At 39.2% G+C, this 7,557-nt stretch overlaps 1 non-coding gene across 1 annotated transcript; it reads right to left on the reverse strand.

The window, feature by feature from the left end:
* Positions 1-1,490: 1,490 nt before the first annotated feature.
* LOC133236385 (U6 spliceosomal RNA) lies at positions 1,491-1,597 on the reverse strand. Its single transcript, XR_009732866.1, has one exon. It is a non-coding gene; the product is annotated as a U6 spliceosomal RNA (small nuclear RNA).
* Between the last annotated feature and the right edge of the window lie 5,960 nt (positions 1,598-7,557).

The raw sequence follows: 7,557 nt of genomic DNA on the forward strand, positions 1-7,557 counted from the left end.
GACTAGGCCTCCAGGCTTCTCTGTCCATGGAATCCTCCAGGCAAGAATACTGGAGTGGGTTGCCATGCCTTCCAGGGGATCTTCCCAACCCAAGGATCAAACCCAGGTCTTTCACATTGCATATGGATTCTTTACCTTCTGGGCCACCAGGGAAGCCCAAGAATACTGGAGTGAGTAGCCTATGCCTTCTCCAGGGGATCTTCGCAACCCAGGAATTGAACAGGGGTCTCTTGCATTGCCGGCAGATTCTTTACCAGCTGAGCTACCAATGCCAAACCTCAAAAATCATTTTTGTTAAGATGGTCTTTCTCTTTTTTTTTTCCTTTCTAAATTGTTTTTTTTTTAAATTTTATTTTATTTTTAAACTTTACATAATTGTATTAGTTTTGCCAAATATCAAAATGAATCCATCACAGGTATACATGTGCTCCCCATCCTGAACCCTCCTCCCTCCTCCCTCCCCATACCATCCCTCTGGGGCGTCCCAGTGCAGCAGCCCCAAGCATCCAGTATTGTGCATTGAACCTGGACTGGCATCTCATTTCATACATGATATTTTACATGTTTCAATGCCATTCTCCCAAATCTTCCCACCCTCTCCCTCTCCCACAGAGTCCATAAGACTGTTCCATACATCAGTGTCTCTTTTGCTGTCTCGTACACAGGGTTATTGTTACCATCTTTCTAAATTCCATATATATGCGTTAGTATACTATATTGGTGTTTTTCCTTCTGGCTTACTTCACTCTGTATAATAGGCTCCAGTTTCATCCACCTCATTAGAACTGATTCAAATGGATTCTTTTTAATGGCTGAGTAATACTCCATTGTGTATATGTACCACTGCTTTCTTATCCATTCATCTGCTGATGGACATCTAGGTTGCTTCCATGTCCTGGCTATTATAAACAGTGCTGCGATGAACACTGGGGTACACGTGTCTCTTTCCCTTCTGGTTTCCTCAGTGTGTATGCCCAGCAGTGGGATTGCTGGATCATAAGGCAGTTCTATTTCCAGTTTTTTAAGGAATCTCCACATTGTTCTCCATAGTGGCTGTACTAGTTTGCATTCCCACCAACAGTGTAAGAGGGTTCCCTTTTCTCCACACCCTCTCCAGCATTTATTATTTGTAGACTTTTGGATCGCAGCCATTCTGACTGGTGTGAAATGGTACCTCATAGTGGTTTTGATTTGCATTTCTCTGATAATGAGTGATGTTGAGCATCTTTTCATGTGTTTGTTAGCCATCTGTATGTCTTCTTTGGAGAAATGTCTATTTAGTTCTTTGGCCCATTTTTTGATTGGGTCATTTATTTTTCTGGAGTTGAGCTGTAGGAGTTGCTTGTATATTTTTGAGATTAGTTGTTTGTCAGTTGCTTCATTTGCTATTATTTTCTCCCATTCTGAAGGCTGTCTTTTCACCTTGCTGATAGTTTCCTTTGATGTGCAGAAGCTTTTAATGTTAATTAGGTCCCATTTGTTTATTTTTAAAAAATATGGAACGCTTCACGAATTTGCGTGTCATCCTTGCGCAGGGGCCATGCTAATCTTCTCTGTATCATTCCAATTTTAGTATATGTGCTGCCGAAGCGAGCACAAGATGGTCTTTCTTAAACTATAATTTCCAGATTATATGCAGGTAAATAGTTTTCATTCATAATGAAGTTTCTGTTAGCAATCAGTTCTTGAGTGGTCTGCTCTGCTGTATCTCCTTGTAACAGTGGCTTGCTTTACCTTAGACCATCTGACAGCAGAGGCAAATGAAACAGGCCCAGTCGGGGTTTTGATATTTTTTTTTTCTATCAAGGGCACATGATTTTGTCATATCTTCTCATTTGCTGATCTCAGTAGGCTCCCATCTCCTTATGACTTCGTGTATGTTTTAAGTTTTATTTTATGTTCTTCCTGTTTCTAAGATTCTAAGATGACTCTTAAATGTCTGATAATAAAAGCTGCAGAAGTCAGGTTTATTTAAAAATAAGTAGAAAATGTCAACTATAGCTGTAGAAAGTGCATTGCTAATCCAAAGGCCATTCATTCTTACTATGATTGAATATTAAATTTAGCTATAAACTTCCTTGAAGCCAAAACAAACATGAATGTAAGATGAGTTACATAATTCTTATTATTTATAGAAAATATCTAGCAATCATCTAAGGTGTGTTTGTGTGCTAAGTCACTTTAGTCGTGTCCAACTTTTTGTGACCCTATGGACAATAGCCCACCGGGCTTTTCTGTCCATGGATTCTCCAGGCAAGAATACTGGAGTGGGTTGCCATGCCCTCCTCCAGGGGATCTTCCCAACCCAGGGATCAAACGCACATCTCTTATATTTCCTGCATTGCACATGGATTCTTTACCACTAGCACCATCCAGGAAGCCCTATTTAATTTATAAAACTATTTTTAATCAGCTTTATTGAGGTATTATTTATATACAGTAAGTTCACCTATTTAAAGTTTCACTTCAACAAATGTTTGTAATTATGTATGTAATCATTATTGCTGTCCCTAGAAGCTCCATCATCCTAAACTGTTCCTTCTGTCTCTTTGCTTTGCCAGCAATCTCTTCTCCTAATCCTTGGCTCTGGAAACTTTTCTGCTTTCTATCACTGTATTTTTGCATTTTCTACTCAGTTTAGTTCAGTCGCTCAGTCATGTTGGACTCTTTGCGACCCCATAGACTGCAGCGCGCCAGGCCTCCCTGTCCATCACCAACTCCCAGAATTTACTCAAACTCATGTCCATTGAGTCGGTGATGCCATCCAACCATCTCATCCTCTGTTGTCCCCTTCTCCTCCTGCCTTCAATCTTTCCCAGTATCTAGGTCTTTTCCAATGAGTCAGTTCTTCACATCAGGTGGCCAAAGCGCTGGAGTTTCAGCTTCAGCATCAGTCATTCTTATGAATATTCAGGACTGATTTCCTTTAAGATGGACTGGTTGGATCTCCTTGCAGTCCAAGGGACTTTCAAGAGTCTTCTCCAACTTCACAGTTCAAAAGCATCAATTCTTTGGTGCTCAGCTTTCTTTATAGTCCAACTCTCACATCCATACATGACTACTGGAAAAACCATAGCCTTGACTAGACAGACCTTTGTTGGCAAAGAAATGTCTCTGCTTTTTAATATGCTGTCTAGGTTGGTCATAATTTTTCTTCCAGAAGCAAGCATATTTTAATTTCATGGCTGCAGTTGCCATCTGCAGTGATTTTGGAGCCCCAAAAAATAAAGTCTGTCACTGTTTCCACTGTTTCCCCATCTATTTGCTATGAAGTGATGGGACCAGATGCCATGATCTTAGTTTTCTGAATGTTGACCTTTAAGCCAACTTTTTCACTCTCGTCTTTCACTTTCATCAAGAGGCTCTTTAGTTCTTCTTTGCTTTCTGCCATAAGGGTGGTATCATCTGCATATCTGAGGTTACTAATATTTCTCCCCACAATCTTATTTCCAGCTTGTGCTTTATCCAGTCCAGTGTTTCTCATGATGTACTCTGCATATAAGTTAAATAAACAGGGTGACCATATACAGCCTTGACATACTCCTTTCCCTATTTGGAACCAGTCTGTTGTTCCATGTCCAGTTCTAACTGTTGCTTCCTGACCTGCATACAGGTTTCTGAAGAGGCAGGTCAGGTGGTTTGGTATTCAACATTTCATTTTAACATTTTTTTTAACATCCTCTTTAACATTTTTAACATCCTCTTTAACATTTCATGCAAAGATGGCCACAATAAAGGACAGAAATGGTATGGACCTAACAGAACCAGAAGATATTAAGAAGAGGTAGCAAGAATACACAGAAGAACTGTACAAAAAATGATCTTCATGACCCAGATAATCACCATGGTATAGTCACTCACATAGAGCCAGACATACTCAAATGTGAAGTCAAGTGGGCCTTAAGAAGCATCACTATGAACAAAGCTAGTGGAGGTGATGGAATTGCAGCTGAGCATTTTTGACAATATCGTGTAAATGGATTTATACCATATATGGTCTTTATATCTGGTTTTTTCAATTAATGTAATGCTTCTGAGCATTATAGAGGGACAAATCACATTATTTAACTCATTCATTAGTTGATATAAAATTTTTTCCCAATTTTTGGCCATTGCCAATAAAGCCACTGTGCTTCCCTGGTGGCTCAGATGGTAAAGAATCTGCCTGCATTGTGGGAGACCTGGGTTTGATCCCTGGGTTGCGAAGATCTCCTGGAGAAGGGAACAGCTTCCCATTCCAGTATTCTTGCTTGGAGAATTCTGTGAACAGAAAAGCCTGGCAGGCTACCGTTCATGGGCTAGCAAAAAGTTGGACACAAGTGAGCAACTTTCACTTAAAATAAAACCACTAGGAATTTTCATGAACAGGTAACCGTGTAGACAGACACTTTTACTTCTCTTGGGTAAATAGGAGTTGCTCCACACCTTTGATATGCTTGGTATTGTCAGGCTTTTTAGCTATTCCAGGGGTGTTGGCTGGTATCACTGTGGTTTTCATTTGCATTTCCCTATGACTACCAATAGTGAGTATCTTTTTGCATGCTTATTTGCCATTCAGATATCTTTGGTAGTTTCTGCTCAAATTTTTGCACACTTCTTATCAAGTTGTCTGCCTTCTTATTTTAAAGTTGTGAAAGTTCTATGTATTCTGTAATTTAACATATATTCTTGATTCAGTTCTTCATCAGATATATATTTTGCAAACATTTTCTGCTAATCTATTACTTGCCTTTTTATTTCCTTTACAGTGTCTTTTGAAGAATAAGTGTTTTAATTTTGATAAAGTCAACTTATCAATTTTATTTTAGTTCACACTTTTTGTATTTCTAAGAAATATTACCTAGTCCAAGACACAAAGATTTTCCCTTATGTATTTTGTAGAAATTTTATGTCAGTCCAACCTACTTTTTCCCCTTATTGTTCCTTTCTGTTTTCTTTCAATTTCAGTTTATTTGAATGAAAGGGAACAGTGCTAGAATTAAGGAAATCCAAATAAAGTATGGACTTGAGCTAATAATAATGATCTATGTTGGTTCATTCATTATACAAACATACCATACAATCTTGTCAATTTTTCTGCAAATTTAAAACTGTTCAAAACACAGAGTTTATCTTTTGAAGAAAGAACAGTGTTTTCTGAACACTGGACATGTCTGAAACACCTGGGTTACACAAATATTCCTGTTTGTCAATTTTTCTTAGCTCCAGTTATGTTTGCCTTCACATGTTTGAAGACAAATAGAAACAGTGGGATGAAGAATTACCATTGTGTATTGCCCTACGGAGATGCAGCCTGGTGAGAAGAATGTGGTGGAAGAGCATGGTACATGCCAGACGGCAGCCCATAATTTATGATAATTTCCTTGTTTATTTTTTAAAGCAACCAACTTCCCTATAAAAGAGCCCAAAATTATATCATTTCTTTCTCTTTTTAGCTTATTAATTCTTCAAAGCTATAAACCAAGCCTTCTCATTCTTATTTGCAGCACAAAGTACCTTGTACTCAGTAAATAGCTCTGGTTTGAATGAATGCCATAAATAAAGGCATTGATGAACATAGAGCAGTCTATGCATCTAACATAAGAAAATATGTAATAGTCAATTTAGATTCTCATCAATTAAACATAACAAATGCTTGTTACATCCCCTAAAAAATTAACTGTTGTTAAAATTACTAAGGCAATTAAGTCTACATCATGAATTCATCATAATGAAAAAGCTTCTCTACCTAGAAGAAAATAAAAGGTTTTTCAGTTCGACAAGCAAAAAAACCCATATTTTGAAAGATTACTTTTCATCTTTTTGACATCCTTGTCACTCAAAGCCAGAAAACTTGATTTAGGGGTTTCAAACTCTGTCACTTAGAACAAATTTCATGCTGTGGATATCTATGCAAAATTTCAGTGGTAATGTTTTCCTGGCCAAGTTATTGCAGCTTTCATAAGAGAATTTTCAGCAGAGACTCTGGCAGGTTCTAAAGGTAGAAGATTGAATATTGATGTAATGTCAAAAGAGTTCCATAATTAAAGGTGTTTCTTTATAGCGTATCCCTCCATCTATTCATTAATTCAACAAATATTTATTGGGCACCACCTATATGTCAGACACTGCATGAGCAAGGCTTTTCTCTTTCCTGAATCAGATAGTAGCAATGGAAAGAATGAATGAGCACCTAAATGAATAAGAGATGCCTCCATATTACTGCACTGCTTCAGAGCCCATTGAGGGTGATTAATGTCAAGGGAAAGATTGAAAAGTATCCAAAAACTTACTGATTTAGAAAAGCTTCTTTTCCTTTCATGATCTCCACTCCTACGATTTTCAACCCAGAAAGAGAGCTGAGTAATCGTCTGCACTCTTGCCTTGTTCTCCTGTCTTTCAGTCACCTCCTCCAAACACCAAAAGGTCTTTCCCTTCCTGTCTGTTAGGAACTGCTCTTATGTCATATCCATCTTTTGGGGGACATGAGACAGCCTGGTCTCTGTTTTTTATTGTTTTTTCTGTTGGTTTTCTCATTTAAACTTATGTAGAATAGAATGTCGGAGAAGGTGATGGCACCCCGCTCCAGTACTCTTGCCTGGAAAATCCCATGGACGGAGGAGCCTTGGTGGGCTCCAGTCCATGGGGTCCCCAAGAGTCGGACACGACTGAGTGACTTCACTTTCCCTTTTCAGTTTCATGCATTGGAGAAGGAAATGGCAACCCACTCCAGTGTTCTTGCCTGGAGAATCCCAGGGACGGGGGAGCCTGGTGGGCTGCCATCTATGGGGTCACAGAGTCGGACACAACTGAAGCGATTTAGCAGCAGCAGCAGAATAGAATGTACAGAAACTAAATAGTATAATGAAACCTCATGTATCCATCACATAATCCCCCCCAGACCATGAACCCAAGGCCAATTCTATCTACACCTTCATCCACTACCCCATCCTTGTACTATTTTGCAGCAGATCCCCAGCACCAGATATTTTCAGTTGTATGCTGGACTTAATAACAGAAAGATTAAATGAAAAGACTTCAAATTTCTGAAGGAGGAAGGAAAGTGCAAAGTGGTTCCAATAAAAATTATTTGCTAACAGTAAGATAACCTGAAAAGTGAAAAGGTTAATAAAATCACCTGCTTTGAAGGGAAATGGCTGAATACAGCCCTGGGAACGTCAAGGTCTAGGGACCAGAGAACAGTCTGAACTTTTTGTTTTTGATCTGTTTCTATCGCGTATCCTTGCATTTCTCTCTTTATTGGCTTAGTTTATCCTCAAACATAAGCACTCTTGCCTGGTGGCTCAGTTGGTAAAGTATCCACCTGCCAAAGCAGGACACCTGGGTTCAATCCCTGGGTCGGGAAGATACCCTGGAGAAGGGAATGGCAACCCACTCCAATATTCTTGCCTGGAGAGTCCCGTGGACTGAAGAGCCTAGTGGGCTACAGTCCATGGGGTCTCAAAGAATCAGACACGACTGAGAGACTAACACTCCCCATATGGAAGGGACCATATGACTGTAGAGCCATCTCTGAACTTACACACTAATAAGCCCATGACTCTGGAGGGAAAGACA

This window comes from Bos javanicus, chromosome 2, assembly GCF_032452875.1.
Source record: "Bos javanicus breed banteng chromosome 2, ARS-OSU_banteng_1.0, whole genome shotgun sequence".
Lineage (NCBI taxonomy): Eukaryota > Metazoa > Chordata > Mammalia > Artiodactyla > Bovidae > Bos > Bos javanicus.